Source organism: Barbatula barbatula (genome assembly GCF_947034865.1).
Source record: "Barbatula barbatula genome assembly, chromosome: 4".
NCBI lineage: Eukaryota > Metazoa > Chordata > Actinopteri > Cypriniformes > Nemacheilidae > Barbatula > Barbatula barbatula.
The window spans coordinates 18284507-18311538 of NC_136768.1; positions in this window are offsets into that span (position 1 = coordinate 18284507).

Consider the following 27032-nt stretch of genomic DNA (forward strand, 5'->3'; position numbering starts at 1 on the left):
GCGGGAAAATTTGCATACCGGAAATGAAATCGGAGATAGCCATTTTTTAAGTTTGGAGCCAAGGATTCCAATGACACCAATCACTTTGTTGTGCGACATCCGGTTTACGAGCATTGAGCCCAAACGCATTGGCCATCGCTATAGCGCCACCTATGGACCGACATGGCTGGCTCCAAGTATCTGAGTAGCGAGCAAGACTACTACCATCCGACAAAGTCTCGAGTTTCTACGACTTACGGTTTGGGCTGGGCGACGCGTTTTATGGCGGAAGAATAATAATAAGAAGAAGAAGAAGAAGAATAAAAATCCTTACAAATACAATAGGTTTTCAGCCCTTCGGGCTCGAAACCCTAAAAATCCTTACAAATACAATAGGTTTTCAGCACTTCGTGCTCGAAACCCTAACGAGCACTTTTAAGGCATCTAAAGCATCTTTGCCTTCATCAAGTAGGCCGAGGACTCTCATAGTAAAACACCCAAGTGGACGATACTCCCAACGCCTGAAAAATTATAGATACAGTCAGCAACGGTGCATAGACACTACGCATGATTACACACATATGCACATATATGCCTGGTCAACACCTCATGCCTGGTCAAGAAGGCTCACCAGCGTCTCTTCTTTCTGAGGACACTGAAGAAGAACCAACTGTCTTCAACTATCCTGGTGAACTTCTATCGCTGCACGATAGAGAGCATCCTGACCAACTGTGTCACAGTCTGGTACGGGAACTGTTCTGTTGCTGAGCGCAAGGCACTGCAGCGGGTGGTGAAAACAGCCCAGCGCATCACAGGGACTACACTTTCTCCCATTGAGGACATCCAGAAGAAACGCTGTCTGCGTCGAGCTCGCAGCATTCTCAAGGACTCCTCTCACCCCGCTCATAGACTGTTTACTCTCCTGCCTTCTGGTAGGCGCTTCCGGTGCCTCCGGACAAGAACCAGCAGACTAAGAAACAGCTTTTTTCCCAGAGCTGTTTCATTATTGAACTCTGCCCCCCACTGATTCCAGTACCTCTCATACCATTAACTCCAATGCTGCTACAACATTGTTTACATTGCACTACAGGGCTGCATGCATGACTGAACTGTACACACCAGTACTTCATGTTATCTGCTCTACCGGACTGTTTACACACACACAGCATCATTTGCACTCTATACTGCTCACTTGCACACCAGGAATATTTAACTGAATGCTCATTTGCACTAATGGACCACTTCCATAACTGCACTAACCTATCTACTGCACTGTAATTCTATTAACTGCATCTAGTCATCTACTGCACTGTAACTTCAATAACTGCATTAACTAACCAACTGTACGGTAACTCTATTAACTGCATCTACTCATCAATTGCACTATAACTTCAATAACTGCATTAACTAATCAACTGCACTGTAACCTTATTAACTGCATTAACTCATATACTGCACCGTAACTTTAATAACTGCATTAACTTCAACTGCATTAACTCACCTATTGCACTGCAATAACTTTAATAACCAATGTCAATAATCTATGCATACCTAAGTCACTTGCACTATTTTAGTCTAAATTATTATCTGTTCATGTCCACCTGTACATTAATGTTCATAGTACATAGTCATCTGTATATATTGTTCATAGTATATACCTTCTGTCATATTTTCATAGAACACACCTACTGCAAAATATTTTTATAATCCATGCCCACTGTATTATATTCTCACTATTGTATTCTGTATTTATTCTAACTGTATATCCTGCACTTGCTAACTGCACTTCTGGTTAGACCTAAACTACATTTCGTTACAGTGTACTTGTATATGTGTAATGACAATAAAGTTGAATCTAATCTAATCTAATATAGTACACTTGAGGGGAATCATCTTTTCAGGTTCATTTGGTCACATCCATTTAAGAAATGATCTTGCATTGAGATAAATGCATTGAGTTGCTGCAATGTGACTGGCTGAGTAACAATTTGGGTTTACATGCAATTAAACTGGTGTACATAATAAAGGTGTGTGTTAAGTTTAGCAAAACAGCATCTTACAAGCAGCCAGAAATGTTCTATATTTATAGATGTTTGAATATGGAGCAACGTTTAATGTGTAGTGCTTTATATGTCTAACACCTTGTTCCTGTGAGACAGGAAACGTATCTCTTGTCCGATAACCATCATATTTAGCATGCTTGTTTAGTCTAATAAGATGTATGATTGTACTTAATGGCAAGTCAATTGGATTATTTGTTAAGGAGAAGCGAGCTTTCAGGTACACCGTTCACTTGAATATAATAAAGGACCCTGTAGTGGTCATGCAAGTGAAAAAGTTGAAGATGTTTTTGATAGTTATTGATCTAGACAGTCCAGAGAATTGTACTGTGGTGGAAATGTTGAAATCGCTTGAAAAACCTAGGACAAGTTCGCAAAAGCAGCTTCTTAACATCATCACAGATAACTCACAAACTGTTTGATCGACATCAATGGTTCAGAAGCCAAATTTGTTTGGAATTATGAGAGCTTTCATATGATATCGATAGTTTGTGTAAATGTCAAATGTCACGTGATACACAATTGTTAAGGCAACCAAAGATGTGTCAATTTTGCCATTTTTACTGTTATAGCGCCACCTAGTGTCCAAACGCCGCGGTATTTTGTAGGTCATCTCGGAGTGATGGTCTACACATATGTTCCAAGCCCCATGATGATATCTCTAATAGTGCTCGAGTTATGGGCATTTTAATGTAATAGGCTCCGCCTATTTAAAATGTTTACGCCCCTAAGCAACCGTGAAAGGAAATTTCAACTTTTTTTTGATAATTATTTACCTTCACACTCCAGAGAAGTCATTTGCATTGGTTTGGATTCGATCGGTCGAAAAACCTAGGACAAGTTCGCGAAAGTAGGTTTTTGACATAATCAGCGATAACTCACGAACCGTTTGATCGACAGAAGCGTTTCCAGAGGCAAAGTTGTTCAGAATGAGAAGAGCTATCATATGATAACAATAGTTTGAGTATATGTCAAATGTCACGTGATATACAATTGTTTATGCACTCTAAAATAGTTACTTCGCCCCCCGGTGGCCGAATGAGTTCATATTTCTTACAGACCTTCTGGACCATGAGTCGAACAAGCCCAGCGAGTGTCGTTTCGATCGGCCTCCGTTAACCCGGTCTAATGAGTGCTCAAACTTCATTAGCCGATGACCGCCATGTTTCATTTGATACGCCACTGTCCTTTTATACAGTCATGGTGCATGACACAAAGACACACCATACCAAATAATAAGTCGATCGGGCAAACGGTTGGGTAGTTATAGCCCTTTTCGAGTTCATGTATATTATAGCGCCACCTAGTGGCCAAGCGCCAACTCCTTTTTACTGTGACCCCGGACTGAGAGTCTACACATAGGGTACAAGCCCCATGAAGATTGCTCAAACGGTTCATAAGTTATGGCCATTTTAGTCAACCATGGCACTTCCGGTTCAGACGTTTTGGCGCCCCCTAGCAACGGTGAATCGAAATTTCAACGTTTTTTTGATAATTATTCACATTCACACTCCACAGAATTCATCAGCGTTGGTTTGGTTCCGATCGGGCAAAAATCCAGGGACTAGTTCATTTTTTTTTTTTTTCATAAAATGCAAATTAGCGGACTAATTTGCATACCGGAAATGAAATCGGAGATATACGTTTTTTAAGTTTTGAGCCAATGATTACATTGATATAAAACACTTGGGTGTGCGACAAACGGTTTAGGAGTAACGAGCGTAAAGGCGCTTTTCATCGCTGTAGCGCCACCTATGGGCCGATTTGGCTGGGTCCATGTGTCAGAGTAGCCAACAAGACTACTACCATCTGACCAAGTCTCAGCTCTGTCGGCCTTACGGTTTAGGCTGCACGATCAGTTTTATTGGCAGAATAATAATAGGAATTAAAGCTGCAAGCAGCATTTATCGGGTTTCGAGTTTTAAGGCAGTCAAAAGCAGTCATGCATTCATGAACATTTTAGGGGGTCACACCACAACAAACGCATGAAGGATCAAAGTCCAACACACACACGCACAGAAAAATGACAGGTATGAACTCATAGAAACTATGCATTCTTACAGAAACATGCACATATACTACAAGAATGTTATTTTTCTGACTGTCAAATCATTTGGACAATTTGTTAATGAGTATCCGATTTTCATTGTTGTTGGCTTTTAAATTGAAGCGAAGGTGCTTTCAAACTCAAGAAGTCTGAAGTTCCTGGGCCGAGACGTTTGTTTTCAAAGCGTATCAGAACCTGTAGATGTATGTCACGTTATACACAATTGTTTCGCCCCCAGTGGCCAAATGAGTTCATATTTCTTACAGACCTTCGGGACCAGGACACGAACAAGCCCTGCGAGTGTCATTTTAATCGGCCTCCATTAACCCTGTCAATTGAGTGCAAAAATTTCACTGGCCGATGGCGGCCATGTTTTTTGAGAAACGCCAAAGTCCTTTTATACAGTCAGGGTGCATGACACAAAGACACACCATACCAAATAATAAGTCGATCGGGCAAACGGTTGCGTAGTTATAGCCTTTTTCGACTTCTTTGCTATTATAGCGCCACCTAGTGGCCAAACACCGAGTCTTTTTTATTGTGACCCCGGACTGAGGGTCTACACATACGGTCTAAGCCCCGTGAAGATAGCTCAAACGGTTCACGAGTTATGGTCATTTTAGTGAAACAGGCTACTTCCGGTTCGGACGTTTTGATGCCCCCTAGCGACCCTGAATCGAAATTTCAACTTCCTTTTATGATTATTCATATTCACACTCCACAGAATTCATCAGCGTTGGTTTGGTTCCGATCGGACAAAAATCCAGGGACTAGTTCATTTTTTTTATTTTTTATAAAATGCAAATTAGCGGAAAAATTTGCATACCGGAAATGAAATCGGAGATAGCCATTTTTTAAGTTTGGAGCCAAGGATTCCAATGACACCAAACACTTGAATGTGCGACATTTGATTTACGAGCATTGAGCCCAAACGCATTGGCCATCGCTATAGCGCCACCTATGGACCGACATGGCTGGCTCCGAGTATCTGAGTAGCGAGCAAGACTACTACCATCCGACAAAGTCTCGAGTTTCTACAATTTACGGTTTGGGCTGGGCAACACGTTTTATGGCGGAAGAATAATAATAAGAAGAAATATAACTGCAAGCAGTAATAACGGGTTTCTCGTCATCTGAGCCATCTAAGGCACTGTGACATCATTGAACAGGCTCAGGGGTCCCTCCCCAACACAACCACAACAGATCAAAGTCCTGCACACACAGAAAAATGACAGGATTAAGCAGCAATCCTCGGGTAGATGAGACGGGAATCACGCGAAGTTCAGAAGTGTGCGGTGTCAAACATTCCTTCAGGGTTCTTCATATGTATTATACTACTTAATTGCAAGTCAGTTGGATTATTTATTAAGTAGTAGCGACCTTAAACGTACATTCTTCACGTTAATATAATAAAGGACCCTGTAATGGTCACACAACAAAAAAACTCAACATGTTTTTGATCATTATTGACCTAGAGAGTCCAGAGAATTGTACTGTGGTGGAAATTAAGAAATTGCTTGAAAATCTAAGAACTAGTTAGCAAAAGTATGTTTTTAACATCGTCACCGATAACTCGTGAACCGTTTGATTGACATCAATGGATCAAGAGGCAAAGTTGTTCAGACTGTAGAGAACTATCATATGATATCATTAGTTTGTGTAAATGTCAAATGTCACGTGATGCACAATTGAATAAGAAATGAAATAAGCGTCAATTTTGCCATTTTTACTGTTTTAGCGCCACCTAGTGTCCAAACGCCACCTTCTTTTGTAGGTGAACTCAGAGTGATGGTCTACACATATGTTCCAAGCCCCATGATGATGTGTTAATCCGTTCTGGATTTATGGCCATTTTAATGTGATAGGCTCCGCCCAGTTCAGTTTTTGGCCCCCCCTACCGTGTATGAATATAAATTTCAACTTTTTTTCAAAAATTATTTACATTCACACTCCACGGAAGTCATCTGCATTGGTTTGGTTCCGATCGGTTGAAAAACCAAGGACTAGTTCCGAAAGTAGATTTTTGACATCGTCAGCGATAACTCACGATCCGTTTGATCGACAGAAGCGTGTCCAGAGGCAATGTTGTTCAGAATGAGGAGAGCTATCATATGATGTAAATAGTTTGAGTATGTGTCAAATGTCACGTGATACACAATTGTTTATGCACTCTAAAACCGTTACTTCGCCCCCTGGTGGCCGAATGAGTTCATATTTCTTACAGACCTTCTGGACCACAAGTCGAATAAGCCCAGCGAGTGTCGTTTCGATCGGCCCCCGTTAACCCTGTGTAATGAGTGCTCAAAATTCATTGGCCGATAGCGGCCATGTTTTTTGAGAAACGTCAAAGTCCTTTTATACAGTCACGGTGCATGACACAAAGACACACCATACCAAATAATAAGTCGATCGGGCAAACGGTTGCGTAGTTATAGCCCTTTTCGAGTTCTTTGCTATTATAGCGCCACCTAGTGGCCAAACGCCAACTCCTTTTTACTGTGATCCTGGACTGAGAGTCTACACATAGGGTCCAAGCCCCGTGAAGATATCTCAAACGGTTCACGAGTTATGGCCATTTCAGTGAAACAGGCTACTTCCGGTTCGGACGTTTTGATGCCCCCTAGCGGCCCTGAATCGAAATTTCAACTTCTTTTTATGATTATTCATATTCACACTCCACAGAATTCATCAGCGTTGGTTTGGTTCCGATCGGGCAAAAATCCAGGGACTAGTTCATTTTTTTTTTTTTTTGTAAAATGCAAATTAGCGGAAAAATTTGCATACCGGAAATGAAATCGGAGATAGCCATTTTTTAAGTTTGGAGCCAAGGATTCCAATGACACCAAAAACTTTGTTGTGCGACATCCGGTTTATGAGCAATGAGCACAAACGCATTGGCCATCGCTATTGCGCCCCCTATGGGCCGATTTGGCTGGGTCATTGTATCTGAGTAACCTGCACAGATACAACCAATTGACAAAGTCTCGAGTTTCTACGAGTTACACTTTGGGCTGGGCGATGTGTTTTAGCGCGGAAAAATAATAATAATTAAAGCTGCAAGCAGCATTTATCGGGTTTCGAGTTTTAAGGCAGTCAAAAGCAGTCGTGCATTCATGAACAGTTTAGGGGGTCACACCACAACAAACGCATGAAGGTTCAAAGTCCAACACACACAGACACAGAAAAATGACAGGTATGAACTCATAGAAACTATGCATGCTTACAGAAACATGCAAATATACTACAATAATGTTATTTTCCTGACTGTCAAATCATTTGGACAATTCGTTAATGAGTATCCGATTTTCATTGTTGTTGGCTTTTAAATTGAAGCGATGGTGCTTTCAAACTCAAGAAGTCTGAAGTTCCTGGGCCGAGACGTTTATTTTCAAAGCGTATCAGAGCCTGTAGATGTATAACCGTTGCATATTTACAGTATTTAGTGCCATTGTTCATGTTATAGCCCCACCTAGTGTCCAATCACCTTGTTATTTTTACAGTGAGCTCAGAGCGATGGTCTACACATATGTGTAAAGCCCTGTGAAGCTATCTCAAACCCTTCTCTAACAACGTCCGTTTAAGTGTCTTAGGCTCCGCCCAGTTCAGTTTTGGCCCCCCTTACCGTGTATGAATAGAAATTTCTATTTTTTTTCAATGATTATTTACATTCAAACTCCACAGAAGTCATCCGCATTGGTTTGGTTCCAATCGGTTGAAAAACCAAGGACTAGTTTGCAAAAGTAGGTTTTTTACATTATCAGCGATAACTCACGAACCGTTTGATCGACAGAAGCGTGTCCAGAGACAAAGTTGTTCAGAATGAGAAGAGCTATCATATGATGTAAATAGTTTGGGTATATGTCAAATGTCACGTGATACACAATTGTTTTTAGAATTGAAATGCGTGTCAATTTTGCCATTTTTACTTGTTTAGCGCCACCTAGTGTCCAAACGCCACTTTCTTTTGTATGTGACCTCGGAGTGATGGTCTACACATTTGTTCCAAGCCCCATGATGATGTGTTAATCCGTTCTGGATTTATGGCCATTTTTATGTGATAGGCTCTGCCCAGTTCAGTTTTTGGCCCCCCCTACCGTGTATGAATACAAATTTCAACTTTTTTTCAATGATTATTTACATTCAAACTCCACAGAAGTCATATGCATTAGTTTGGTTCCGATCGGTTGAAAAACCAGGGACTAGTTCGCAAAAGTAGGTTTTTAACATCATCAGCGATAACTCACGAACCGTTTCATCGACAGAAGCGTGTCCGGAGGCAAAGTTGTTCAGAATGAGGAGTGCTATCATATGATGTAAATAGTTTGAGTATATGTCAAATGTCACGTGATACACAATTGTTTAAGCACTGTAAAAACGTTTTTTCGCCCCCCGGTGGCCGAATAAGTTCATATTTCTTACAGACCTTCAGGACCACGAGTCGAACAAGCCCTGCGAGTGTCGATTCGATCGGCCCCCGTTAACCCTGTCTATTGAGTGCTCAAAATTCATTGGCCGATGGCGGCCATGTTTTTTGAGAAACGCCAAAGTCCTTTTATACAGTCACGGTGCATGACACAAAGACACACCATACCAAATAATAAGTCGATCGGGCAAACGGTTGCGTAGTTATAGCCCTTTTCGAGTTCTTTGCTATTATAGCGCCACCTAGTGGCCAAACACCGAGTTTTTTTTATTGTGACCCCGGACTGAGGGTCTACACATACGGTCTAAGCCCCGTGAAGATAGCTCAAACGGTTCACGAGTTATGGTCATTTTAGTGAAATAGGCTACTTCCGGTTCAGACGTTTTGGCGCCCCCTAGCAACGGTGAATCGAAATTTCAACTTTTTTTCAATGAATATTTACATTCACACTCCACAGAATTCATCAGCGTTGGTTTGGTTCCGATCGGGCAAAAATCCAGGGACTAGTTCATTTTTTATTTTTTTCATAAAATGCAAATTAGCGGAAAAATTTGCATACCGGAAATGAAATCGGAGATAGCCATTTTTTAAGTTTGGAGCCAAGGATTCCATTGACACCAAACACTTTGTTGTGCGACATCCGGTTTACGAGCATTGAGCCCAAACGCATTGGCCATCGCTATAGCGCCACCTATGGACCGACATGGCTGGCTCCGAGTATCTGAGTAGCGAGCAAGACTACTACCATCCGACAAAGTCTCGAGTTTCTACGACTTACGGTTTGGGCTGGGCGACGCGTTTTATGGCGGAAGAATAATAATAAGAAGAAGAAGAAGAAATATAGCTGCAAGCAGCAATTATCGGGTTTCGAGAAGTTTAGGTAAGTAAACGTCGACCAGTCTCAGGGATGGCAAACTAACATGTCCACAATCGACAATACAACCCCACACCCAGAAAAACGAGTCAAAGGGTCAGCATTGGCTCATACAGACCCAGGCATGCTCACACACACATGCACATATAGGACATAGATTACATTTTCTCATATCAAGTCATTCGTATAATTCAGTAGCGAGACTCACGTTATCAGGATAAATTAGTCAAATCCATTTCAGAAATGGCCCTAACACACATCCTCAATGAATGATAGGCCTTTAGACCCAGAATTTTGACTTAGGTGATCAGTAACGGTCTATGCAGACTACGCATGCTTACAAAGACATGTATGAAAAGCCCATTTGAATGAATATTTCGCCTTTTGGACTTTTATGAAGCTATGCCTCTTCTGATGAGCATGCTTGTTTTGAGTCATAATATGTATAATACTACTTAATTGCAAGTCAGTTGGATTATTTATTAAGGAGTAGCAACCTTTAACGTACATTATTCATGTTAATATAAAAAAGGACCCTGTAATGGTCACACAACAAAAAAAACTCAACATGTTTTTAATCATTGTTGACCTAGAGAGTCCAGAGAATTCTACTATGGTGGAAATTTTGAAATTGCTTGAAAATCAAAGAACTAGTTTGCAAAAGTACGATTTTAACATCATCAGCAATAACTCCTGAACCATTTGATTGACATCAATAGATCAAGAGGCAAATTTGTTCAGAATGAGAAGAGCTATCATATGATATCAATAGTTTGTGTGTTTGTCAAATGTCACGTGATACACAATTGTTTAAGTAATGAAATACACGTCAATTTTGCCATTTTTACTGTTTTAGCGCCACCTAGTGTCCAAACGCCACCTTCTTTTGAAGGTGACCTCAGAGTGATGGTCTACACATTTATTCCAAGCCCCATGATGATGTGTTAAGCCGTTCTGGATTTATGGCCATTTTAATGTGATAGGCTCCGCCCAGTTCAGTTTTTGCCCCCCCCTACCGTGTATGAATATAAATTTCAACCTTTTTTCAATGATTATTTACATTCACACTCCACAGAAGTCATCTGCATTGGTTTGGTTCCGATCGGTTGAAAAACCAAGGACTAGTTCGCGAAAGTAGATTTTTGACATCGTCAGCGATAACTCACGAACCGTTTGATTGACAGAAGCGTGTCAGGAGACAAAGTTGTTCAGAATGAGAAGAACTATCATATGATGTAAATAGTTTGAGTATATGTCAAATGTCACGTGATACACAATTGTTTATGCACTCTAAAACCGTTACTTCGCCCCCCGGTGGCCGAATGAGTTCATATTTCTTACAGACCTTCAGGACCACGAGTCGAACAAGCCCAGCGAGTGTCATTTTGATCGGCCCCTGTTAACCCTGTGTAATGAGTGCTCAAAATTCATTGGCCGATAGCGGCCATGTTTTTTGAGAAACGTCAAAGTCCTTTTATACAGTCACGGTGCATGACACAAAGACACACCATACCAAATAATAAGTCAATCGGGCAAACGGTTGCGTAGTTAGAGCCTTTTTCGACTTCTTTGCTATTATAGCGCCACCTAGTGACCAAACACCGAGTCTTTTTTATTGTTACCCCGGACTGAGGGTCTACATATACGGTCTAAGCCCCGTGAAGATAGCTCAAACGGTTTACGAGTTATGGTCATTTTAGTGAAACAGGCTACTTCCGGTTCGGACGTTTTGATGCCCCCTAGGGACCCTGAATCGAAATTTCAACTTCCTTTTATGATTATTCATATTCACACTCCACAGAATTCATCAGCGTTGGTTTGGTTCCGATCGGGCAAAAATCCAGGGACTAGTTCATTTTTTTTTTTTTTCATAAAATGCAAATTAGCGGAAAAATTTGCATACCGGAAATGAAATCGGAGATATACGTTTTTTAAGTTTGGAGCCAAGGATTCCAATGACACCAAACACTTTGTAGTGCGACATCCGGTTTACGAGCATTGAGCCCAAACGCATTGGCCATCGCTATAGCGCCACCTATGGACCGACATGGCTGGCTCCGAGTATCTGAGTAGCGTGCAAGACTACAACCATCCGACAAAGTCTCGAGTTTCTACGACTTACGGTTTGGGCTGGGCAACGCGTTTTATGGCGGAATAATAATAATAAGAAGAAGAAGAAGAAGAAGAATAAAAATCCTTACAAAAACAATAGGTTTTCAGCACTTCGTGCTCGAAACCCTAATAATAATAAAAATCCTTACAAATACAATAGGTTTTCAGCCCTTCGGGCTCGAAACCCTAAATATAGCTGCAAGCAGCAATTATCGGGTTTCGAGAAGTTTAGGTAAGTAAACGTCGACCAGTCTCAGGGATGGCAAACTAACATGTCCACAAACGACAATACAACCCCACACCCAGAAAAATGAGTCAAAGGGTCAGCATTGGCTCATACAGACCCAGGCATGCTCACACACACATGCACATATAGGACATACATTACATTTTCTCATATCAAGTCATTCGGACAATTCAGTAGCAAGACTCACGTTATCAGGATAAATAGGTCAAATCCATTTCAGAAATGGCCCTAACACACATCCTCAATGAATGATAGCCTTTAGACCCAGAATTTTGACTTAGGTGATCAGTAACAGTCTATGCAGACTACGCATGCTTACAAAGACATGTATGAAAAGCCCATTTGAATGAATATTTCACCTTTTGGACTTTTATGAAGGCATGCCTCTTCTGATGAGCATGCTTGTTTTGAGTCAAAATATGTATAATACTACTTAATTGCAAGTCCTTTGGATTATTTATTAAGGAGTAGCAACCTTTAACGTACATTATTCACCTTAATATAAAAAAGGACCCTGTAATGGACACACAACAAAAAAAAACTCAACATGTTTTTAATCATTGTTGACCTATAGAGTCCAGAGAATTGTACTATGGTGGAAATTTTGAAATTGCTTGAAAATCAAAGAACTAGTTTGCAAAAGTACGATTTTAACATCATCAGCAATAACTCCTGAACCGTTTGATTGACATCAATAGATCAAGAGGCAAATTTGTTCAGAATGAGAAGAGCTATCATATGATATCAATAGTTTGTGTGTATGTCAAATGTCACGTGATACACAATTGTTTAAGTAATGAAATACGCGTCAATTTTGCCATTTCTACTGTTTTAGCGCCACCTAGTATCCAAACGGCACCTTCTTTTGTAGGTGACCTCGGAGTGATGGTCTACACATATGTTCCAAGCCCCATGATGATGTGTTAATCCGTTCTGGATTTATGGCCATTTTAATGTAATAGGCTCCGCCCAGTTCAGTTTTTGCCCCCCCCCACCGTGTATGAATATAAATTTCAACTTTTTTTCAATGATTATTTACATTCACACTCCACAGAAGTCATCTGCATTGGTTTGGTTCCGATCGGTTGAAAAACCAAGGACTAGTTCGCGAAAGTAGATTTTTGACATCGTCAGCGATAACTCTCGATCCGTTTGATCGACAGAAGCGTGTCCAGAGGCAAAGTTGTTAAGAATGAGAAGAGCAAACATATGATGTAAATAGTTTGAGTATGTGTCAAATGTCACGTGATACAGAATTGTTTATGCACTCTAAAACCGTTACTTCGCCCCCTAGTGGCCGAATGAGTTCATATTTCTTACAGACCTTCAGGACCACGAGTCGAACATGCCCAGCGAGTGTCGTTTCGATCGGCCTCCGTTAACCCTGTGTAATGAGTGCTCAAAATTCATTGGCCGCTGGCGGCCATGTTTTTTGAGAAACCCCAAAGTCCTTTTATACAGTCATGTTGCATGACACAAAGACACACCATACCAAATAATAAGTCGATCGGGCCAACGGTTGGGTAGTTATTGCCGTTTTCGAGATATTTGCTATTATAGCGCCACCTAGTGGCCAAACACCGAGTCTTTTTTATTATGACCCCGTACTGAGGGTCCTCACATATGGTCTAAGCCCCGTGAAGATTGCTCAAACCGTTCTCTAGGTATAGCCATTTTAGCGAAATAGGCAACTTTCGGTTCGGATGTTTTGATGCCCCCTAGCGACCCTGAATCGAATTTTCAACTTTCTTTTATGATTATTTATATTCACACTCCACAGAATTCATCAGCGTTGGTTTGGTTCCGATCGGGCAAAAATCCAGGGACTAGTTCATTTTTTTTTTTTTTCATAAAATGCAAATTAGCGAAAAAATTTGCATACCGGAAATGAAATCGGAGATATACGTTTTTTAAGTTTGGAGCCAAGGATTCCAATGACACCAAACACTTTGTTGTGTGACATCCGGTTTACGAGCATTGAGCCCAAACGCATTGGCCATCGCTATAGCGCCACCTATGGACCGACATGGCTGGCTCCGAGTATCTGAGTAGCGTGCAAGACTACTACCATCTGACCAAGTCTCGAGTTTCTACGACTTACGGTTTGGGCTGGGCGACGCGTTTTATGGCGGAATAATAATAATAAGAAGAAGAAGAAGAAGAAGAAGAATAAAAATCCTTACAAAAACAATAGGTTTTCAGCACTTCGTGCTCGAAACCCTAACAAGCAGCATTTAGCGGGTTCGAGCACTTTTAAGGCATCTAAAGCAGCTTTGCCTTCATCAAGTAGGCCGAGGACTCTCATACTAAAACACCCAAGTGGACGATACTCCCAACGCCTGAAAAATCATAGATACGGTCAGCAACTGTTCATAGACACTACGCATGATTACACACATATGCACATAGAGTACACTTGAGGGGAATCAGCTTTTCAGGTTCATTTGGTCACATCCATTTAAGAAATGACCCCGTCTAAATGCCTAAATGCATTGAGTTGCTGCCATGTGACTGCTGAGTAGCTATTTGGGTTTACATGCAATTAAACTGGTGTACATAATAAAGGTGTGTGTTAAGTTTGGCAAAACAGGATCTTACAACCACCCAGACATGTTCTATATTTATAGACGTGTGAATATGGAGTAACGTTTAATGTGTAGTGCTTTATATGTCTAACACCTTGTTCCTGTGAGACAGGAAACGTATCTCTTGTCCAATAACCATCATATTTTGCATGCTTGTTTAGTCTAATAAGATGTATGATTGTACTTAATGGCAAGTCAATTGGATTATTTGTTAAGGAGAAGCGAGCTTTCAGGTACACCGTTCACTTGAATATAATAAAGGACCCTGTAGTGGTCATGCAAATGAAAAAGTTGAACTTGTTTTTGATAGTTATTTATCTAGAGAGTCCAGAGAATTGTACGGTGGTGGAAATTTTAAAATCGCTTGAAAAACCTAGGACAAGTTCGCAAAAGTAGGTTCTTAACATCATCACAGATAACTCACAAACAGTTTGATCGACATCAATGGTTCAAGAGCCAAATTTGTTTGGAATTATGAGAACTTTCATATGATATCGATAGTTTGTGTAAATGTCAAATGTCACGTGTTACACAATTGTTAAGGCAACCAAAGATGTGTCAATTTTGCCATTTTTACTGTTATAGCGCCACCTAGTGTCCAAACGCCGCGATATTTTGTAAGTCATCTCGGAGTGACAGTCTTCACAAATGTTCCAAGCCCTATGATGATATCTCTAATAGTGCTCGAGTTATGGGCATTTTAATGTAATAGGCTCCGCCGATTTAAAATGTTAACGCCCCTAAGCGACCGTGAAAGGAAATTTCAACTTTTTTTTGATAATTATTTACATTCACACTCCAGAGAAGTCATTTGCATTGGTTTGGATTCGATCGGTCGAAAAACCTAGGACAAGTTCGCGAAAGTAGGTTTTTGACATAATCAGCGATAACTCACGAACCGTTTGATCGACAGAAGCGTGTCCAGAGGCAAAGTTGTTCAGATTGAGAAGAGCTATCATATGATGTAAATAGTTTGAGTATAAGTCAAATGTCACGTGATATACAATTGTTTATGCACTCCAAAAACGTTACTTCGCCCCCCGGTGGCCGAATGAGTTCATATTTCTTACAGACCTTCTGGACCATGAGTCGAACAAGCCCAGCGAGTGTCGTTTCGATCGGCCTCCGTTAACCCGGTCTAATGAGTGCTCAAACTTCATTGGCCAATGACCGCCATGTTTCATTAGATACGCCACTGTCCTTTTATACAATCACCGTGCATGACACAAAGACACACCATACCAAATAATAAGTCGATCGGGCAAACGGTTGGGTAGTTATAGCCCTTTTCGAGTTCATGTATATTATAGCGCCACCTAGTGGCCAAGCGCCAACTCCTTTTTACTGTGACCCCGGACTGAGAGTCTACACATAGGGTACAAGCCCCATGAAGATTGCTCAAACGGTTCATAAGTTATGGCCATTTTAGTCAACCATGGCACTTCCGGTTCAGACGTTTTGGCGCCCCCTAGCAATGGTGAATCGAAATTTCAACGTTTTTTTGATAATTATTCACATTCACTCTCCACAGAATTCATCAGCGTTGGTTTGGTTCCGATCGGGCAAAAATCCAGGGACTAGTTCATTTTATTTTTTTTGCATAAAATGCAAATTAGCGGAAAAATTTGCATACCGGAAATGAAATCGGAGATATACGTTTTTTAAGTTTTGAGCCAATGATTACAATGATATAAAACACTTGGGTGTGCGACAAACGGTTTAGGAGTAAAGAGTGCAAACGCGCTTTTCATCGCTGTAGCGCCACCTATGGGCCGATTTGGCTGGGTCCATGTATCTGAGTAGCGACAAGGACTACTACCATCTGACCAAGTCTCAGCTCTGTCGGCCTTACGGTTTAGGCTGCCCATTCAGTTTTAGGGAAGAATAATAAGAAAAAGAATAAAACCAACAAATACAATAGGTTTCTAGCCCTACGGGCTCGAACCCTAAAAATCCTTACAAATACAATAGGTTTTCAGCCCTTCGGGCTCGAAACCCTAATAAAAATCCTTACAAATACAATAGGTTTTCAGCCCTTCGGGCTCGAAACCCTAATAAAAATCCTTACAAATACAATAGGTTTTCAGCCCTTCGGGCTCGAAACCCTAATAACGGGTTTCTCGTCATCTGAGCCATCCAAGGCACTGTGACATCATTGAACAGGCTCAGGGGTCACTCCCCAACACAACCACAACAGATCAAAGTCCTGCACACACAGAAAAATGACAGGATTAAGCAGCAATCGTCGGGTAGATGAGACGGGAATCACGCGAAGTTCAGAAGTGTGCGGTGTCAAACATTCCTTCAGGGTTCTTCATATGTATTATACTACTTAATTGCAAGTCAGTTGGATTATTTATTAAGTAGTAGCGACCTTAAACGTACATTCTTCACGTTAATATATCAAAGGACCCTGTAATGGTCACACAACAAAAAAACTCAACATGTTTTTGATCATTATTGACCTAGAGAGTCCAGAGAATTGTACTGTGGTGGAAATTAAGAAATTGCTTGAAAATCTAAGAAGTAGTTAGCAAAAGTATGTTTTTAACATCGTCACCGATAACTCGTGAACCGTTTGATTGACATCAATGGATCAAGAGGCAAAGTTGTTCAGAATGTAGAGGACTATCGTATGATATCATTAGTTTGTGTAAATGTGAAATGTCACGTGATGCACAATTGTTTAAGAAATGAAATACGCATCAATTTTGCCATTTTTACTGTTTTAGCGCCACCTAGTGTCCAAACGCCACCTTCTTTTTTAGGTGACCTCAGAGTGATGGTCTACACATATGTTCCAAGCCCCATGATGATGTGTTAATCCGTTCTGGATTTATGGCCATTTTAATGTGATAGGCTCCGCCCAGTTCAGTTTTTGGCCCCCCCTACCGTGTATGAATATAAATTTCAACTTTTTTTTAATAATTATTTACATTCACACTCCACAGAAGTCGTCTGCTTTGGTTTGGTTCCGATGGGTTTTGAAAAACCAAGGACTAGTTCGCAAAAGTAGATTTTTGACATCGTCAGCGATAACTCACGAACCGTTTGATCTACAGAAGCGTGTCCAGAGGCAAAGTTGTTCAGAATGAGAAGAGCTATCATATGATGTAAATAGTTTGAGTATGTGTCAAATGTCACGTGATTCACAATTGTTTATGCACTCTAAAACCGTTACTTCGCCCCCTGGTGGCCGAATGAGTTCATATTTCTTACAGACCTTCTGGACCACAAGTCGAATAAGCCCAGCGAGTGTCGTTTCGATCGGCCCCCGTTAACCCTGTGTAATGAGTGCTCAAAATTCATTGGCCGATAGCGGCCATGTTTTTTGAGAAACGTCAAAGTCCTTTTATACAGTCACGGTGCATGACACAAAGACACACCATACCAAATAATAAGTCGATCGGGCAAACGGTTGCGTAGTTATAGCCCTTTTCGAGTTCTTTGCTATTATAGCGCCACCTAGTGGCCAAACACCAACTCCTTTTTACTGTGATCCTGGACTGAGAGTCTACACATAGGGTCCAAGCCCCGTGAAGATATCTCAAACGGTTCACGAGTTATGGCCATTTCAGTGAAACAGGCTACTTCCGGTTCGGACGTTTTGATGCCCCCTAGCGGCCCTGAATCGAAATTTCAACTTCTTTTTATGATTATTCATATTCACACTCCACAGAATTCATCAGCGTTGGTTTGGTTCCGATCGGGCAAAAATCCAGGGACTAGTTCATTTTTTTTTTTTTTCATAAAATGCAAATTAGCGGAAAAATTTGCATACCGGAAATGAAATCGGAGATAGCCATTTTTTAAGTTTGGAGCCAAGGATTCCAATGACACCAAAAACTTTGTTGTGCGACATCCGGTTTATGAGCAATGAGCACAAACGCATTGGCCATCGCTATAGCGCCCCCTATGGGCCGATTTGGCTGGGTCATTGTATCTGAGTAACCTGCACAGATACAACCAATTGACAAAGTCTCGAGTTTCTACGACTTACGGTTTGGGCTGGGCGATGCGTTTTAGCGCGGAAAAATAATAATAAGAAGAAGAATAAAAATCCTTACAAATACAATAGGTTTTCAGCCCTTCGGGCTCGAAACCCTAATTAAAGCTGCAAGCAGCATTTAGCGGGTTCGAGCACTTTTAAGGCATCTAAAGCATCTTTGCCTACATCAAGTAGGCCAAGGACTCTCATAGTAAAACACCCAAGTGGACGATACTCCCAACGCCTGAAAAATTATAGATACAGTCAGCAACGGTGCATAGACACTACGCATGATTACACACATATGCACATATAGTACACTTGAGGGGAATCATCTTTTCAGGTTCATTTGGTCACATCCATTTAAGAAATGATCTTGCATCGAGATAAATGCATTGAGTTGCTGCAATGTGACTGGCTGAGTAACAATTTGGGTTTACATGCAATTAAACTGGTGTACATAATAAAGGTGTGTGTTAAGTTTAGCAAAACAGCATCTTACAAGCAGCCAGACATGTTCTATATTTATAGACGTGTGAATATGGAGCAACGTTTAATGTGTAGTGCTTTATATGTCTAACACCTTGTTCCTGTGAGACAGGAAACGTATCTCTTGTCCGATCACCATCATATTTTGCACACGTGTTTAGTGTAATAAGATGTATGATTGTACTTAATGGCAAGTCAATTGGATTATTTGTTAAGGAGTAGCGAGCTTTCAGGTACACCGTTCACTTGAAAATAATAAAGGACCCTGTAAGGGTCACAGAAATGAAAAAGTTTAACATGTTTTTGATAGTTATTGATCTAGAGAGTCCAGAGAATTGTACTGTGGTGGAAATTTTGAAATCGCTTGAAAAACCTAGGACAAGTTCGCAAAAGCAGCTTCTTAACATCATCACAGATAACTCACAAACTGTTTGATCAACATCAATGGTTCAAAAGCCAAATTTGTTTGGAATTATGAGAGCTTTCATAAGATATCGATAGTTTGTGTAAATGTCGAATGTCACGTGATACACAATTGTTAAGGCAACCAAAGATGGGTCAATTTTGCCATTTTTACTGTTATAGCGCCACCTAGTGTCCAAACGCAGCGGTATTTTGTAAGTCATCGCGGAGTGATGGTCTACACATATGTTCCAAGCCCCATGATGATATCTCTAATAGTGCTCGAGTTATAGGCATTTTAATGTAATTGGCTCCGCCTATTTAAAATGTTTACGCCCCTAAGCAACTGTGAAAGGAAATTTAAACTTTTTTTTGATAATTATTTACATTCACACTCCAGAGATTTTATCTGCATTGGTTTGGATCCGATCGGTCGAAAAACCTAGGACTAGTTCGCGAAAGTAGGTTTTTGACATCGTCAACGATAACTCACGAACCGTTTGATCGACAGAAGCGTGTCCAGAGGCAAAGTTGTTCAGAATGAGAAGAGCTATCATATGATAACAATAGTTTGAGTATGTGTCAAATGTCACGTGATATACAATTGTTTATGCACTCCAAAAGTGTTACTTCGCCCCCCGGTGGCCGAATGAGTTCATATTTCTCACAGACCTTCTGGACCGCGAGTCGAACAAGCCCAGCGAGTGTCGTTTCGATCGGCCTCCGTTAACCCGGTCTAATGAGTGCTCAAACTTCATTGGCCGATGACCGCCATGTTTCATTAGATACGCCACTGTCCTTTTATACAATCATCGTGCATGACACAAAGACACACCATACCAAATAATAAGTCGATCGGGCAAACGGTTGGGTAGTTATAGCCCTTTTCGAGTTCATGTATATTATAGCGCCACCTAGTGGCCAAGCGCCAACTCCTTTTTACCGTGACCCCGGACTGAGAGTCTACACATAGGGTACAAGCCCCATGAAGATTGCTCAAACGGTTCACAAGTTATGGCCATTTTAGTCAACCATGGCACTTCCGGTTCAGACGTTTTGGCGCCCCCTAGCAATGGTGAATCGAAATTTCAACGTTTTTTTGATAATTATTCACATTCACACTCCACAGAATTCATCAGCGTTGGTTTGGTTCCGATCGGGCAAAAATCCAGGGACTAGTTCATTTTAATTTTTTTGCATAAAATGCAAATTAGCGGACTAATTTGCATACCGGAAATGAAATCGGAGATATACATTTTTTAAGTTTTGGGCCAATGATTACAATGATATAAAACACTTGGGTGTGCGACAAACGGTTTAGGAGTAAAGAGTGCAAACGCGCTTTTCATCGCTGTAGCGCCACCTATGGGCCGATTTTACTGGGTCCATGTATCTGAGTAGCGACAAGGACTACTACCATCTGACCAAGTCTCAGCTCTGTCGGCCTTACGGTTTAGGCTGCCCAATTAGTTTTAGGGAAGAATAATAACAAAGAAGAAGAATAAGAAGAAGAAATATAGCTGCAAGCAGCAATTATCGGGTTTCGAGAAGTTTACGTAAGTAAACGTCGACCAGTCTCAGGGATGGCAAACTAACATGTCCACAATCGACAATACAACCCCACTCCCAGAAAAATGAGTCAAAGGGTCAGCATTGGCTCATACAGACCCAGGCATGCTCACACACACATGCACATATAGGACATAATTACATTTTCTCATATCAAGTCATTTGGACAATTCAGTAGCAAGACTCACGTTATCAGGATAAATTAGTCAAATCCATTTCAGAAATGGCCCTAACACACATCCTCAATGAATGATAGGCCTTTAGACCCAGAATTTTGACTTAGGTGATCAGTAACAGTCTATGCAGACTACGCATGCTTACAAAGACATGTATGAAAAGCCCATTTGAATGAATATTTCACCTTTTGGACTTTTATGAAGGCATGCCTCTTCTGATGAGCATGCTTGTTTTGAGTCATAATATGTATAATACTACTTAATTGCAAGTCCTTTGGATTATTTATTAAGGAGTAGCAACCTTTAACGTACATTATTCACCTTAATATAAAAAAGGACCCTGTAATGGACACACAATAAAAAAAAACTCAACATGTTTTTAATCATTGTTGACCTAGAGAGTCCAGAGAATTGTTCTATGGTGGAAATTTTGAAATTGCTTGAAAATCAAAGAACTAGTTTGCAAAAGTACGATTTTAACATCATCAGCAATAACTCCTGAACCGTTTGATTGACATCAATAGATCAAGAGGCAAATTTGTTCAGAATGAGAAGAGCTATCATATGATATCAATAGTTTGTGTGTATGTCAAATGTCACGTGATACACAATTGTTCAAGTAATGAAATACGCGTCAATTTTGCCATTTCTACTGGTCTAGCGCCACCTAGTGTCCAAACGGCACCTTCTTTTGTAGGTGACCTCGGAGTGATGGTCTACACATATGTTCCAAGCCCCATGATGATGTGTTAATCCGTTTTGGATTTATGGCCATTTTAATGTGATAGGCTCCGCCCAGTTCAGTTTTTGCCCCCCCCCCCACCGTGTATGAATACAAATTTCAACTTTTTTTCAATGATTATTTACATTCACACTGCACAGAAGTCATCTGCATTGGTTTGGTTCCGATCGGTTGAAAAACCAAGGACAAGTTCGCGAAAGTAGATTTTTGACATCGTCAGCGATAACTCACGAACCGTTTGATCGACAGAAGCGTGTCCAGAGGCAAAGTTGTTCAGAATGAGAAGAGCAAACATATGATGTAAATAGTTTGAGTATATGTCAAATGTCACGTGATACACAATTGTTTATGCACTCTAAAAACGTTACTTCGCCCCCCGGTGGCCGAATGAGTTCATATTTCTTACAGACCTTCTGGACCACGAGTCGAACAAGCCCAGCGAGTGTCGTTTCGATCGGCCTCTGTTAACCCTGTCTAATGAGTGCTCAAAATTCATTGGCCAATGTCGGCCATGTTTTTTGAGAAACGCCAAAGTCCTTTTATACAGTCACGGTGCATGACACAAAGACACACCATACCAAATAATAAGTCGATCGGGCAAACGGTTGCATAGTTATAGTTCTTTTCGAGTTCTTTGCTATTATAGCGCCACCTAGGGGCCAAACACCGAGTCTTTTTTATTGTGACCCCGGACTGAGGTTCTACATATACGGTCTAAGCCCCGTGAAGATAGTTCAAACGGTTCACGAGTTATGGTCATTTTAGTGAAACAGGCTACTTCCGGTTCGGACGTTTTGATGCCCCCTAGCGGCCCTGAATCGAAATTTCAACTTCTTTTTATGATTATTCATATTCACACTCCACAGAATTCATCAGCGTCGGTTTGGTTCCGATCGGGCAAAAATCCAGGGACTAGTTCATTTTTTTTTTTTTTCATAAAATGCTAATTAGCGGAAAAATTTGCATACCGGAAATGAAATCGGAGATAGCCATTTTTTAAGTTTGGAGCCAAGGATTCCAATGACACCAAAAACTTTGTTGTGCGACATGTGGTTTACGAGCATTGAGCCCAAACGCATTGGCCATCGCTATAGCGCCCCCTATGGGCCGATTTGGCTGGGTCACTGTATCTGAGTAACCTGCACAGATACAACCAATTGACAAAGTCTCGAGTTTCTACGACTTACGGTTTGGGCTGGGCGATGTGTTTTAGCGCGGAAAAATAATAATAAGAAGAAGAAGAAGAAGAAGAATAATAAAAATCCTTACAAAAACAATAGGTTTTCAGCACTTCGTGCTCGAAACCCTAATAAAACCTACAAATACAATAGGTTTCTAGCCCTACGGGCTCGAACCCTAATAAAAATCCTTACAAAAACAATAGGTTTTCAGCACTTCGTGCTCGAAACCCTAAAAATCCTTACAAATACAATAGGTTTTCAGCACTTCGTGCTCGAAACCCTAATAAGAAGAAGAATTAAAGCTGCAAGCAGCATTTAGCGGGTTTCGAGGTTTAAGGCAGTCAAAAGCAGTCGTGCATTCATGAAAAGTTTAGGGGGTCAAACCTCAACACACGCATGAAGGATCAAAGTCCATACACACACACACGCACACAGAAAAATCACAGGTGTCAACTCATAGAAACTATGCATGCTTACAGAAACATGCACGTCTATTACAAGCATGTCAAATAATTTGGACAATCCGTTAATGAGTATCAGATTTTCATTCTTGGCCTTTAAATTGAAGAGAAGGTGCTTTCAAACTGAAGAAGTCTGAAGTTCCTGGGCCGAGACGTTTATTTTCAAAGCGTATCAGAGCCTGTAGATGTATAACCGTTGCATAATTACAGTATTTAGTGCCATTGTTCATGTTATAGCGCGACCTAGTGTCCAATCACAGTGTTATTTTTACCGTGAGCTCAGAGCGATGGTCTACACATATGTGTAAAGCCCTGTGAAGCTATCTCAAACCCTTCTCTAACAACGTCCGTTTAAGTGTCTTAGGCTCCGCCCAGTTCAGTTTTGGCCCCCCTTACCGTGTATGAATAGAAATTTCTATTTTTTTTCAATGATTATTTACATTCAAACTCCACAGAAGTCATCTGCATTGGTTTGGTTCCAATCGGTTGAAAAACCAAGGACTAGTTTGCAAAAGTAGGTTTTTTACATTATCAGCGATAACTCACGAACCGTTTGATCGACAGAAATGGTTCTAGAGGCAAAGTTGTTCAGAATGAGAAGAGATATCATATGATGTAAATAGTTTGAGTATATGTCAAATGTCACGTGATACACAATTGTTTTTAGAATTGAAATGCGCGTCAATTTTGCCATTTTTACTGGTTTAGCGCCACCTAGTGTCCAAACGCCACTTTCTTTTGTATGTGACCTCGGAGTGATGGTCTACACATTTGTTCCAAGCCCCATGATGATGTGTTAATCCGTTCTGGATTTATGGCCATTTTTATGTGATAGGCTCCGCCCAGTTCAGTTTTTGCCCCCCCCTACCGTGTATGAATACAAATTTCAACTTTTTTTCAATGATTATTTACATTCACACTCCACAGAAGTCATCTGCATTGGTTTGGTTCCAATCGGTTGAAAAACCAGGGACTAGTTCGCGAAAGTAGGTTTTTAACATCATCAGCGATAACTCACGAATTGTTTCATCGACAGAAGCGTGTCCGGAGGCAAAGTTGTTCAGAATGAGGAGAGCTATCATATGATGTAAATAGTTTGAGTACATGTCAAATGTCACGTGATACACAATTGTTTAAGTACTGCAAAAACGTTTTTTCGCCCCCCGGTGGCCGAATAAGTTCATATTTCTTACAGACCTTCAGGACCACGAGTCGAACAAGCCCTGCGAGTGTCGATTCGATCGGCCCCCGTTAACCCTGTCTATTGAGTGCTCAAAATTCATTGGCCGATGGCGGCCATGTTTTTTGAGAAACGCCAAAGTCCTTTTATACAGTCATGGTGCATGACACAAAGACACACCATACCAAATAATAAGTCGATCGGGCAAACGGTTGCGTAGTTATAGCCCTTTTCGAGTTCTTTGCTATTAGAGCGCCACCTAGTGGCCAAACACCGAGTTATTTTTACTGTGACCCCGGACTGAGGGTCTACACATACGGTCTAAGCCCCGTGAAGATAGCTCAAACGGTTCACGAGTTATGGTCATTTTAGTCAAACTGGTTACTTCCGGTTTTGATGTTTTGATGCCCCCTAGCGACCCTGAATCGAAATTTCTACTTTTTTTCAATGAATATTTACATTTACACTCCACAGAATTCAACAGCGTTGGTTTGGTTCCGATCGGGCAAAAATCCAGGGACTAGTTCATTTTTTTTTTTTTTCATAAAATGCAAATTAGCGGGAAAATTTGCATACCGGAAATGAAATCGGAGATAGCCATTTTTTAAGTTTGGAGCCAAGGATTCCAATGACACCAATCACTTTGTTGTGCGACATCCGGTTTACGAGCATTGAGCCCAAACGCATTGGCCATCGCTATAGCGCCACCTATGGACCGACATGGCTGGCTCCAAGTATCTGAGTAGCGAGCAAGACTACTACCATCCGACAAAGTCTCGAGTTTCTACGACTTACGGTTTGGGCTGGGCGACGCGTTTTATGGCGGAAGAATAATAATAAATATAGCTGCAAGCAGCAATTATCGGGTTTCGAGAAGTTTAGGTAAGTAAACGTCGACCAGTCTCAGGGAGGGCAAACTAACATGTCCACAATCGACAATACAACCCCACACCCAGAAAAATGAGTCAAAGGGTCAGCATTGGCTCATACAGACCCAGGCATGCTCACACACATGCACATATAGGACATAGATTACATTTTCTCATTTCAAGTCATTCTGACAATTCAGTAGCGAGACTCACGTTATCAGGATAAATTAGTCAAATCCATTTCAGAAATTGCCCTAACACACATCCTCAATGAATGATAGGCCTTTAGAACCAGAATTTTGACTTAGGTGATCAGTAACGGTCTATGCAGACTACGCATGCTTACAAAGACATGTATGAAAAGCCCATTTGAATGAATATTTCACCTTTTGGACTTTTATGAAGGCATGCATCTTCTGATGAGCATGCTTGTTTTGAGTCATAATATGTATAATACTACTTAATTGCAAGTCAGTTGGATTATTTATTAAGGAGTAGCAACCTTTAACGTACATTATTCACGTTAATATAAAAAAGGACCCTGTAATGGTCACACAACAAAAAAAACTCAACATGTTTTTAATCATTGTTGACCTAGAGAGTCCAGAGAATTGTACTATGGTGGAAATTTTGAAATTGATTGAAAATCAAAGAACTAGTTTGCAAAAGTACGATTTTAACATCATCAGCAATAACTCCTGAACCGTTTGATTGACATCAATAGATCAAGAGGCAAATTTGTTCAGAATGAGAAGAGCTATCATATGATATCAATAGTTTGTGTGTATGTCAAATGTCACGTGATACACAATTGTTTAAGTAATGAAATACGCGTCAATTTTGCCATTTTTACTGTTTTAGCGCCACCTAGTGTCCAAACGGCACCTTCTTTGGTAGGTGACCTCAGAGTGATGGTCTACACATATGTTCCAAGCCCCATGATGATGTGTTTATCCGTTCTGGATTTATGGCCATTTTAATGTGATAGGCTCCGCCCAGTTCAGTTTTTGGCCCCCCCTACCGTGTATGAATAAAAATTTCAACTTTTTTTCAATGATTATTTACATTCACACTCCACAAAAGTCATCTGCATTGGTTTGGTTCCGATCGGTTGAAAAACCAGGGACTAGTTCGCGAAAGTAGGTTTTTGACATCATCAGCGATAACTCATGAACCGTTTGATCGACAGAAGCATTTCAATAGGCAAAGTTGTTCAGAATGAGAAGAGCTATCATATGATGTAAATAGTTTGAGTATATGTCAAATGTCACGTGATACACAATTGTTTATGCACTGCAAAAACGTTTTTTCGCCCCCCGTTGGCCGAATGAGTTCATATTTCTTACAGACCTTCAGGACCACGAGTCGAACAAGGCCAGCGAGTGTCGTTTTGATCGGCCTCCGTTAACCCTGTCTAATGAGTGCTCAAAATTCATTGGCCGATGGCGGCCATGTTTTTTGAGAAACGCCAAAGTCCTTTTATACAGTCACGGTGCATGACACAAAGACACACCATACCAAATAATAAGTCGATCGGGCAAACGGTTGCATAGTTATAGCCGTTTTCGAGTTCTTTGCTATTATAGCGCCACCTAGTGGCCAAACACCGAGTCTTTTTTATTGTGACCCCGGACTGAGGGTCTACACA